Here is a 12,592-nt window from a genome sequence, read left to right as displayed (position 1 = left end):
CTATGCTCCTTGTGGGCTTCTCCCAACCATTGATTGAGCACTGGGGGGATATTCATGCAGGCGCATTCCTGTGATACTTGGGACTCTTCTGACTGGTGACATTGACTCAAGGACTCCCTATCAGTCTGACTGAACCGTTCTTGGAACTTGAATTCTAAGACTCTTCCTACTCAGTTTGCCTTCCTTCTCCCTTACCTCCTCAGGTGCATACCTGCACTGTTTGAAGACTCTGCCTGTCTACCCTGGTTCTCTTACCCTTTCTTCTTCACAGGCATTTCCCTCATGAACCCTGGCATACACTTTTTTTTTTTTTGGAAGGACCCAAGTGTTTTATATATCTGCATCCAAATCTGTAATCTAGATCCAGATATAGGTATAGAAGTAGATGTTCTCTACCTACATAATACTGTATAATACATAACACTATGTGGGGTGCCTGGGTGGCTCAGTGGGTCAAGTGTCTGCCTTCAGCTCAGTTCACGATCCCACGATCCTGGGATGGAGCTCCACATTGGGCTCCCTGCTCAGCAGGGGAGTCTGCCTCTCTCTCTCCCTCTGCTCCTCCCCCGGCTTGTGCTCTCTCTCTATCTCTCAAATAAATAAATAAATCTTAAAAAAATACGTAACACTATGTATATAAATACATGGGTTATGCAGAACGATTCGCTAATCACCAAGTATCATTGATATGGCAATTTTGGAGGGGGCAGTGAGGACAATGTGGCTTACCAGTAGCCAAGCAGCTATTTCCCATGTATCACCCCAGAGTCTGGTTCAAGTTCACAATCCTGCAATATTACAAATTCTCAAGTCATCAACTTCACTGTTAACTGTACATTTTTGAAACAACAAAGGCTGACATAGCTTTGCCCAGTAGAAATTTCCGCAAAAGGAGACACATCCTTTACTTTCACTGTCCAATAAGATAGCCACTAGCCAGGTATGGTTATTGAACACTCGAAATATGGCTAGTGCGGCTAGTAGAAATGTTAATGTTATTTAATTTTAATTAATTTAAATTCGAATTTAAGGAACCACATGTGGCTTGTGGCTGCCATATTGAACAACGCAGGCTGTCGTGTTTCACAGATACTTACCCTGCCTTCCGCCCCGTGGTCACTGACTGAGGTCAGGTCTTCATCTTCATCAGCCTGGACTGTTCCACACAGTAGTCTCATACATCATGTCCATGTTTCTCCTCTCCAAATGCTCACTTAACCTCTGAGTTGCCGGTAGAGCGTTTGTTCTTAAACACAAAATCATATCACTTCCTTAATACAAAGACATCCCAGAGGCTAGGGATTGTGACTTACTCAGTTGCTGAATTCTGTGCCTTTTTGCTATACCTGGGACTATACATACGTGGGAGCTGTTAGGCCTGATAAATGTCTATTGGGAGAATGAACATATTTTAACAGCAGGGCATTCTGGAGATAGTGTGCCTTAAATTACCTTAATTTGGGGGATGTGGGGACATGTAGCAGAATAATGAAGGTGTATTTTTAGAAGGTGATCTGAACAGTTCCCTCACCCTCAGTCCCAAATGCATGATCTTTAGGAGACTTATTACATTCTTGTGAGCAGACCATCTTCCCCAGCATCCCCTAACCATTATCAACATCATGGCCAAACGAATTTCGGGACCTCTCCCAAAGTGACCCTCTGTAAAACACCACTGTGGTTAAATGCTAAAAATGAGATTCTCAAGAAGGAAAAAAAAAATCACATTTGTAAACAATAGGTGCCATTTTTCAACCCAGTGGATGATTTCATTAACAAATCCATTGCTTTTCTTAGTAAAGCTTTTTCCTTTCCTCACAAGGCAAAACATGACTAGAAGGAAAACCATCAATAGCAAAGCTTATTTTATTCAAATGTGAGCTTTGTCATAAAAAATATTTTGAGTATTAGCAGTATTCCCATGTCTCAGGGACAAACACGCACACACAACCGGCTTTGAAAATCTGTTTGAACACAACAGGTCCTCAGATGTACGCATGCATTTTCCTCCCCTCCTCTCCAGCACCCTCCTGTTTTCATGGCATCAGTGGATCTTTCCACCAGACAACACGCCCTCCCTCTGATCACAGTCTTCTCTATGGGAGATGTACTTGGTTTCTCAGCTCAGTGAACTCTCCGTTTCAGGGAGAAAGATTTAATTGCTGGGTTTCACATTTTCAAAGAAAATGTTTAGACTGGGAGAGATCAGCCATATTAGAGAAATGTGGTTTGCTCAAAAATAAGTGGCATAAATCCCCTGCCTTTTGCTGGCAGGAAACTCAGGAAGAAACTCTGGCTATTATTGAAATAATCCTCATTTGATTACCTTTCCCCCCACCCCCCAAACAAGTGCTTGATTCACTTGGAATCCAGTTGTTAGGCTTGATGCATGGTCAAATAAATCTGCAACTGCCTATGTGGCTCACATGCATTTGATAAGATAATCTCTTAACTTATCTGCTGTAAGGTTGGTGCCTAAATATTTTTGCACCCAGCAATAACATGTAATTATTTTGCAACTTGCAGTTATGACTCTGAAGACTCTAAATCCTTTCCCTTGCTTTATCTTTAGTGACAAAGTTGTATGTTTTTCAAAAGATTTTTTAATTTATTTCTATTTATTTGACACAGAGAGAGAGAGAGAGAGAGAGAGTGAGCACAAGCAGGGGGAGTGGCAGGCAGAGAGAGCAGGAGAAGCAGGCTCCCCACGGAGCAGGGAGCCCAATGTGGGGCTCCATCCCAGGACCCTGGGATCATGACCTGAGCCGAAGGCAGATGCTTAACCAACTGAGCCACCCAGGTGCCCCAAAGCTGTACTGTTTTAATTCAGCTCAGGCATGAAAGATGACTTTGATGATGATGATGATGCTCGTCTTTTCCTTGACTAGAGGCTAAGGAAGTCACTTGTTTAATAATGCCGACTACAAACTGCAGGGAGTAAGATATCACCTGCAGTGGCCTGTGTACGGGAAACACACAACATGAAGTGGCAGGAAACACCACCATCTCTAATTATACACCAGGCTTTCGCCTTCCATTTTGGTCTATCAACATGTGTGTGGCACTAGCTTTATGCTTCAGTTCAAAGCTCAGAATTCCCCAACTTGGTCTCCCACCCTCCTTTAATTCTGGGTTGTGGCTGCATAGAAAAGCTCCTGTTCTCTTCCTCATTTCAAAAGGCCAAACGGAAGTTCCTTTCCTCCTCCGTTAGAAACCGGATGTGCTTATTGGCAGGCTGAAGCATAGAATACAGCCATGTATACATTTATTTCCGATGTAAAGGTCTTTACTTGACACATTTTGAAGAGAGCAAACTGTTGCACTGGGCAGATTAATGGTTTCCTTGTCAAAGGGATAATGATGTGGAAAGTTTGTAGTAAGGGCGGATGCATAACATCTCTGCATACTTGAAAAAAGCCAGATACAAGAGTCCTACTGTCTGATTCCATTTGTACAGAGTTCGATACAAGGAAAAAGAACCCCAGGTGTTGGAAGTCGGGGTAGTGGTTCCTCCTGAGAGGCTAGGCTGAGAGAGGGCACGAGAAGGGCGTCTGGGTGTTTAGATCTTGTTTCTTGGTCTGAATTACAGTCCCATGGGTGTGGTCACTTTGTGACAATGTATCGAATATATAACCTTACCATATGTGCACTTTCTGTGTTTATGATACCCTGTCACCAGAGGTTGACATTTACACTAAAACACACTAAATTTATGCTGCAAATGTTCTCCATATAGGTCATCAGAATAGCATTTGAGGGTTTGGATGGAAAAGCGCTAGGTTCAGAGCGCAGGTTGCTAGTGCTGTTTCTCTTCTTTATCACGTCCATGACTGTTAAACACCAAAGTGCGACACCCTGAGTGACCCGTCACAGTACTTTTTCTGAGAACATGAGCCGATTGCTTGTTTTCCTGGTACATAAACATGAATAAAAAATGTGATGAATTCTCTAAAAAGTACTTTACAGCTCAGATAGCTCCAGGAATAAATACCAGGGCCTCTGCTCACCAAGAGAGCCATTTTAAAGAAGGCTTCCTGCCACCCCCAACCCAACTGCTACCAAAGAGTTGAGCTGAAGGGGAAAAACCCACGAACACTGCAGAACCCAAGAGCAGGAAGTCACAAAGCATGGGTAATGATATTTACTCAGAGCCGGATTCACATCCTACTTAACTCTGCAGGAATTCTCAACAGTTGGTCTTGATGACTCCGGCAATTCTGAAGCTCATTAACCTATTTGCAGGTGCTTTGCTTTCTGAGCTGCCTGTGTTCAGAGAAAAAACGTTCTCCAAATTCTCTGACGCAGCCTGCCCCCTCAGTTCAGAGGTAATCATGACGTTATTCAGGCCTCTTAGATGGGAAACGAAAGCTTTGGGTGAGTCTGAAGTGGTGAGTTTTAAAATGAGTAATCCCATCACACATTTGATGTGAACCCTACTGTAATTGGAGAGAAACATGGTAGGTAAATTGTCTTCCTGAATGGTTGGGTAAGCCTTCCTAGGCTTTACAAAATGAATGAGGCTGTGCTAAAGTGCCCAAATATATAAACCATTTGGGTAGACAAAAGAGAACTGGAGCATTTCCTCATGTCCTTCCTTTATTTCCTAGGACACATGTTTGTATTTTTCTGCTGAATCGCCAAGTGGGATCCCTGAGTTAAATTGTTATGCCCAATCAGGCTAAACCCTGGGGAGCCAGGCAACTTTTGTTCAGTGGATTCTATTATGGGTTGTCTTTGAGAATCACATTATTTCTAAAATGCAAAATATCTCACTTGGGTACACTCCTTTTTGAGACATTTTAGGAGTTGCAAATTTCTCTAACCCTCCTTTCTCTATAAAAGGAGTCTTGAGTTCACCCTTCCTAGTGGGATCTCTGCTATACAATAACTTTGTCATAACAAGGTCTTTCCCAGGATTCCCAGGAATGAACTCCTTGGACAGGGGCCAAGACAAGTATGCCTTGTACTAACATCTATGCTGCCCAGAGAAGGATTGGAGGTGGTCCCTTGGATATTAATCGCCATTCTGTTCTGTTTCCAAATATGTCCTTTCTGAGAATTGCCTTACAAATAACCTCTCTCTCAGGATTATTCAAGACCTAACTCTTTTGATATCTTAAAGTCTAAAGCTTGCCCTAAAAATGTATAAGTAGAAGTTTGGAGTATCCAGGACAAATCATCGGGCCATATTTTTGTGGGCTTGGAGGGAGGGTGGTCAACCATACTGTCTTTTCTTGGGGGAAAAATGTATTCTGTTTCTTAGCAAAGCAAGGACTGGGGCACAGGTCTGCTGAATTCTTTTCTGCCACCCACTCAGACCCCACCTGTTGCATACTTACTGTTGCAAAACCAACTCCTATTGATCTTCTGGAAGCTGGAGTAAATGATTGGCAGATCCTGCACCGTCACAGCATTACAGAGGTTAACTGTAGTGACGTGTATACAGGTAGCATTGAATGGAGTCTTGGCATTTTTCTGACCATACCCTGCAAAGATTCCTCGTTGGGTTAACAGAAACATTGAGAAGCTAGGAGGCTAATTCTCTACTGTTATGCCTTCATGGTGGTTTCTTAGGACTGCTTTATTTATGTAATACTGACCCTGCATCCTGTACAAGCAGCTTTTAATATATTTAGCAGCACTAATTAAAGCAAAGGAGATGGAGACATGTTTATCTCACCAAGAGAGATAGCTTTTGTTTTGTTCTAGAGGACAGTCTGAAATAGATTTCATCTGTTTTGCACCTTACGGGGTATAATTTGAGTTTGATGGTACGAATAGAGCTTCCGTTAAGAAGGTCAAAGTTCAGGGTCTGTGCTGAGGGAAAATAACTGTGTATATATCAGGACAGCCTTGCTTAGAAAGGCGAGAGAAATGACGTATGGGATGTTGTGACTGAAGACTCTACACCCAAGGAACATAGTAACTGAGACTACCCACCCAGGCACCCAAAGACATGCATGGCTGAATGAATCAGCATTCCTGCCTACTGAGCTCACTGCCTCCTATGTGGCATAAATAGAACGTTGGGGTCTTAGCCCCTTGTAACATAGACTAGTTATTATCTATTTGTTGGATCCACCGAATGTGTGGACCTACCTGAAGTAGCTGTACTGGTAGATAAAAAGTCAATTAATATTGCCTTCAGAGGAAATAACTTTTGTTTGATGCTACAGCAAAACCTTAGCATAAAACACAAAGTCCTTATAAAGACCTACAAATGGAGTATTATCTGGCCCCGGTGACCTCCCCTCACATTCTTCCTTGTTCACTCTGTCCTGGCAATCATAGCACTCTTCTGGGTCCTTCAAAACCCCAAGCAAGTCCCTTCCCCTGGGTTCCAGTTGTCCCTGCGGTTGCTTCTGCACGGAATATCCCTCGCAGCCCTCTGTACTTAGCTGGCTCATTTTTTCACTTCCTTCAATTCTTTTCTCCACTGTAACCTCAGTGAGGACTACTCTGCCTACCTATTTCAAATTACAGAACCTCCTCCAGCAATGCCACCTCCCCCCTCCCGCTGAAAATGGAATTGATTGTCCTCCTCTTGATGACATGCTCTAATTTTTCCCCAGAGCACAGTCCATATTCTAAAACAATGTGAAACTTAGTCATGATGTCTCCTTTAAGTTGTTTACCTTTTCCTCACTAGAAATCAAGCTGTCAAAAAGCAGGGATTTTTGGGTTTTTTTGTCCACCACTGAGTCTGTAGGAACTAGAATGGTGCCCAACACAGAGCCATTTCTCAGTACATTTGTTGAATGAATGAATGAACAAATGGTTGAATCTGTTGGAGCACTGGTGAGGAATTTGGTACATAGAAAACTAACCAATAAAAAAATGAGTTTATCACTATCACGGTCTGAGAATGGAAACATAATCCTGGCTCAGAAATTAATAGTATTTGTATAACCAAAATAGTATAAATGCTGGATATTGATTAGATAAACATTTTTATCATTACTCGGAAGATGAGATAGGAGGAAAAGGTGATGTTGACATAAGAGAGCTAATCCTGAACTATTATAATAGAAAGGCAATAAATAATTCTAAAATTGTCAAATGGAGAAATCTCAGAGAAAGTATGTTACTTTACAATATGAACATAAATACCAGAGATACAATGAAAAAGCTGAAAGCGTTGTCTCTTGGGGTTTAGGGAAGAGTGGTGTTCATTATAAAACATATTACTATTTGAGTGTGCATATATTACCTTGTAAAAATAAAATGTCATAAAAAAGAAATACTTCCCATAAGAAAGTACCACACTTCGTGGGGCGCCTGGGTGGCTCAGTCAGTTAAGCAGCTGCCTTCAGCTCAGGTCATGATCCCAGGGTTCTGGGATCGAGCCCCGCATCGGGCTCCCTGCTCAGCGGGAAGCCTGCTTCTCCCTTTGCCTGCCATTTCCCTGCTTGTGCTCTCTCTCTCTCTCTCTCTCTGTCAAATAAATAAATAAAATCTTAAAAAAAAAAGAGAAAGTACTACGCTTCTCTCCAAATCTTTTAAACTTTTCTCCTTGAAGAACACTTTTAGATAACCTCATTTATTTTATGAAATATAAAATTAGATATCATGAAGTATCAAAATGACTAGATTGGTAAAACTTATTAAATTATTTTAAGTACATATCAGAGAGACTGGTAAAATGTTCTCAATGTTGGCTGGATGTTTAGATTTTTAAAAATAATGTATTTATGGAGAAAAATTTCAATTTGCTATTATTAGCAGAGATGCAGCTTCACATCCAAAGAAAGGAAAGGTACATTGAAGAAAATAAAATAAATGAGTTTGGAAAATGTAAGGATTGCCTTTTGGCTGAAAGTTACAATGTCATTTAGGACAGTCAATTACTCATATTAGATATAGTCCATATTGCATGAGTGAACTTTATTTAAAACAAAACAAGCAATAGTAATAATAAAATAAAAGTCACTAAACACTCACAAATATATGTATGAGCATAAATATAAATAAATCATAAATTATATATGTATATAAATTCTTTTTCTAGTTCTATAAATTCTTATATAAGAAATTCTATATTAGAATTTTGACTCCCAAGTACAGAAGACTAAGACTCAGATTTCATCATTCAGATGTCCTCATGCACCATGAGAAGACCTTGAGAGAGCCATCTGGAACGTCTGATTATCTGCAAGTGCACTTTGGATGTGCTCTCAGAATTATGAGCCATCTAACAAATAGCATATTATTATCAACTGAATCATTTAAATGATCACTGAGGCCATAATAGTGCCCTTCAAAGAAATATTATATATTTACCTACTTATAATCATCCCTATATGTGTGTGTTAAGGTAGTTTGATTTCTTTCTAAATATTAGGGCAAACAAACATATATGTGTGTCTATATAGAGCATAGATATGTGGACTATTAGGACACATGCACACATGTATATATTACCTAAGTATATTACTTAGTTGTTACCTAAGTAATAGATTGGCGTGAGATATGACTGCTTTTAATTCAATCAGCCTGTGCACATAATTCATAGAGGTATGTAACAGAGAACATAAATGATTTAAGATAATAAATTATTTATGATGATTTCAATAGGTAGTTACACTTTGTTATAAAGTAACATTTTATAATATAACATAGAACATTTTTATTTTTTATCTTAAAAGGTATGATGAGGTCTTTCAAATATAGCTGTGTGCTTATTCCCCTAGCAGAGCAGTCATTGTCTGGTATTGTAGTTGACTGCTTTCTCAGTGCCCAATTCATAGTTGTCATTCAATTTGGGAAGAAGAAGGAGAGAAGGAAGAAGGGAAGGGGATGAGGGAGAGATGCAGAAGGAAGGAAGGAAGGAAGGTAGAAGGAAGGAAGGAATTAAAAAGTGAAAGGAAGAAAGAAAGAAAGAGAGAAAGAAAGAGAGAGAGAAAGAAAGAGAGAGAGAAAGAAAGAAAGAGAGAGAGGGAAAGAAAGAAAGAGAAAGAGAGAGAGAAAGAAAGAGAGAGAGAGAGAAAAAAGAAAAGAAAAGAAAGAAAGAAAAGAAAAGAAAAAAAGAAACCAGGAAAAATTTTCAGAATGAACAGTTTGGGTATCTTATTGAATATGAGATGATAGTCCCATGGCTAATCTGAAACAGAAAGTTATTACCTAATTCTGCTACTTTTGAGTAGCAATTTCTCCAGCCTGTGTTGTTGTTAGTAGAAAACCCAAGTGAGTTTTGTTCTTCTGGAGACTTACAAACTGACCTCAGCATCAAACAGAAAGTACCCAGATAATCAAATTAGAATGATCCAAGGAAGACCACTGAAACAACCTCTAAAAGGACTCTAAAAGTCCTAGAGGGACAGCCTAAAGCCTGATTTCAATTTAATGGGGCACCAGTTGATGCCTGTTGTGGCATCAGGCAGACAAATCTGGTGTAGAATGAACATCACGCATTGGAAAGGGATTGCTGAGTGCACTGCCAAGTTTTTAGGTATGTCCTTGTGTGAGTGTTCCCACTTCACATTACTGAGTTAAAAGGTGGACACGATCGACCAGGAGTGACCCAGTCTGGGACTTCACATATTTAAGTTGCATTTACTCTAAATCAAATGAGTGAGAAAGTCCACCAGAGTCTTTCAGGAATTGGGGAGATAATGGCAGTTTTCCTAGACCAAAGGAAGCATATTCTGGGGCCCAAAAGCCAGTTTGGCAGTGATGAAGAACTCAGCCAAAGTCCCTGGCGTACAAGAAGTCAGGAACCTGGCCAAGCGTCCATGTGAGAGCAGAGGAAAGCAACAGTGACCCTAACGAGAGCAACTAAAGCCTCCAGGTTATCTCCATAGTCTTGATGGGGCACAAGAAGAACCCTTTCCGTGATGGCAAAGAGGATCGACAGCTTGGCCAGTGTTGGGGAGTGGAAGCACCGGGAAGAAGCTCTTCTGAAAACTGGATTGTCATCATCATTTTCCAAAGTGAAGATGGGGGAGCTGTACAAACAAGGGGACATTACACTGCTTTTTGAGGTTCATCAATTTTTTCAGTCTGTTTTTCCACCCAGGATGAGTAGGATGTAGACCCTTCTATAGTAGTAGAGAAGCTGAACCAGATGCCCCAGGCTTAAAATACCAATTCTTCATGACGTTCTCTTGCTTTGCACTTGGCCCAGCTAGCTGGCTTCTGGGAAATGGACCATGAAGTTCTTCCTCCTATTAATAGAAGGTCCTCTTTCTATTGTACGCCTTCAACTCTTTAAGATGTATGATGGTACCCCATTAGAGTACAGGCCAAATTCCATTGCAGCAAATTCTCAGAGAATGTCCTAGAATTTGGTTGCATCAAATATTGCTTGAAATAAGAGTGCCATCGGCTGAAGATGAAGAATCTTATTATAATGATGACATCTATTGTAATGTTATTTGACCTGTGTTAATGTTGGTGATTAGGCGAAGAAAACCTTAAAGATGATTTTTTTATGCCATCATTTATTGAACCTGGCTAGATTTAGCTTTCTACTTCCTGCCTCTGGGACTGGCACTTTGGCTTTGGGTCGGATTTTCTTCCCAGTTTCTCAGGCACTGGCTCCATGCTGTAGTGTTTGGGTTGCAAATATTGCAAGGGAATGCTTTAACACAAACAAAATGTCTCACCGATTAAATGTCAGAATGCAGTTTGCTTCCTGAAACTCAGCGAGAGGAGCCAGAGGCCTGGGCTCCATGCCCAGCTCTGCCATTGACATTCAAGGTGACCTTGGGGGGGAAATGATTTAACTGTTTCCTGCCCTGTGACTGTGACACTGGGGGGCATTGGAACACATCCCTGAGGCTAATAAGCTCTTTGCAGATTTTTGACAAGTGATTGCATGGATTCTTTGCCATCTTTTGGACTTTTCTCTGTCCACTAGTCTATATGAGCATATGAGGCCCTCTGGAAAAAGTGTTAACAAGGCGTGCCAGATATTAGGCGGTCCTGGTGTTAATGGCATCAGTGACAACCATCTCTGAGAAGGACAAGCAGTGAGTGAACACAGACGATGCTTTTTCCTGTAAATATCACTTTCAACCAATTTGCAAGAAAATCTATTTTTCCTATAAAAGTAGCCAAGCAGACCTACTGGTAGCCCATGAGAAGCACCATTTCTCCATTTCCTGTACTATCATGTAGTGAACGGGGGAAGAATTTGGACTACAGCCAACCCCCCTGCATGCCCTCACTTTGGCAATTTCTTGTGCTAACTCCTCTGTGCCTCAGTCTCCTCTCTGGTAGAGCTGTACCCACAGCACTGGCTGCTGTGAGGACAAATTAGTTCATCCATCTAAAGTTCATACATTCCATGCTTGGAACCGTGCCTGCATCTTAGTAAGCACTTGATAAATGCTAGCTCGTATTGTTGTCGTTCTTGAGTCATTAATATGATTGGCCCTAGAACAGAGGATGTGTTGTTAAATTTAGAAACTTGATTTAGAAAATTTGAATTGGTTGTCCAAGGTGGAAGGAATAAGAAAATCAGGTACAAAAAGAAAAGTGTTGCTTCAAGTCTGGAGAAGTTTGGAAGAGGCAAGAGATCTTGGTCAGTAAGTAGAGCAGGAATCGATCCATGGTTAGATGCCCTCAGAGAGTCGCATGGACAATGTCAAACATCTTGAGATATTACCTAATTCTGTACTCAAGGCAGTGAGTGTTTCCTGCTATACTGAAAGGCGGCTGAGACCAGGAGAAAAGGCTTAATTCAGACCTGGGCTGAAGTCTAACCAGGCAGGGACTCTAGATGCAAGGCACCAGGCTCACAGCCCTCGGATGTCCTTGCAGCTGGCCAGCTCATGACCCAATGAGCACCATGCTGCAGTTAGATCAGGAATGGGTACAGCGACTTTCCTCCTCAAAGGGGCTTCTCTTACTGGCTCAGTCAGATCCGGTGCTCAGATCTGCCACTGCTCAATTGACCCACAACCCTAACTATCCTTTTACACAGTTGACACCTTTCATGCCTCAGGGAGACAATTCTCACCATCTTTGTTCTGTGTTCTTGAAAAGAAGCTGAGTGCATCTGAATGTTGTGGTAAATCTAGGGTTGCATTCCTGCTGTCACCAGAAACAGACACTGCCTCAGAGTGCAGGGATAGTTTAAATGGTAGAATCATTTGGAGGGGAGAAGACACAAATTAATGAATTTGCCAAATTCTTTTCTTCTTGTACAGCAAAGCATTATTTTCCAGGGCTGCCAACCACCCATGTTCTTGCTTCTCTTCCTGTTCCAATTTGTGGTTCTAAATGTACTCAGGAATTAGCAAAGTCTTTTCAACAATAGCACACAGTGGCTAGGAGACATTTTTGCTAAGCTAGACAATTCATATTATTTTAAATTTACATAGAGCTGTAGAAGAAACTGTGTGCTATTAATTCTTTATGTTGGCAACTAGACGGATATTGAAAACTACAATTATGAATAGTTTTTATAAAAACATTTAATAAATTTAAAAGGTCAATTTTATTTTTTATTTTTATTTTTTTAAGATTTTATTTATTTGTCAGAGAGAGAGAGGGAGAGAGAGAGCGCGCGCATAAGCAAGGGGAGTGGCCGGCAGAGGGAGAAGCAGGCTCCCCATTGAGCAAGAAGCCCAATGTGGAACTTGAACCC

At 41.0% G+C, this 12,592-nt stretch overlaps 1 long non-coding RNA gene across 1 annotated transcript in view; it reads right to left on the bottom strand.

The window, feature by feature from the left end:
• The window catches only part of LOC141370130 (uncharacterized), a 117,764-nt gene that overhangs the window by 85,511 nt on the left and 19,661 nt on the right, over positions 1-12,592 (bottom strand). The window contains exon 3 of the long non-coding RNA XR_012373893.1: positions 1,098-1,246. This is a non-coding gene — a long non-coding RNA (uncharacterized lncRNA). The remainder of the gene's footprint in view (positions 1-1,097; positions 1,247-12,592) is intronic.

The sequence above is a fragment of the Callorhinus ursinus genome, unplaced genomic scaffold, assembly GCF_003265705.2.
Source record: "Callorhinus ursinus isolate GAN/ISIS: 27379988/994484 unplaced genomic scaffold, GSC_fseal_2.0 scaffold26, whole genome shotgun sequence".
Lineage (NCBI taxonomy): Eukaryota > Metazoa > Chordata > Mammalia > Carnivora > Otariidae > Callorhinus > Callorhinus ursinus.
This window is presented reverse-complemented; position numbering and strand designations above follow the sequence as displayed.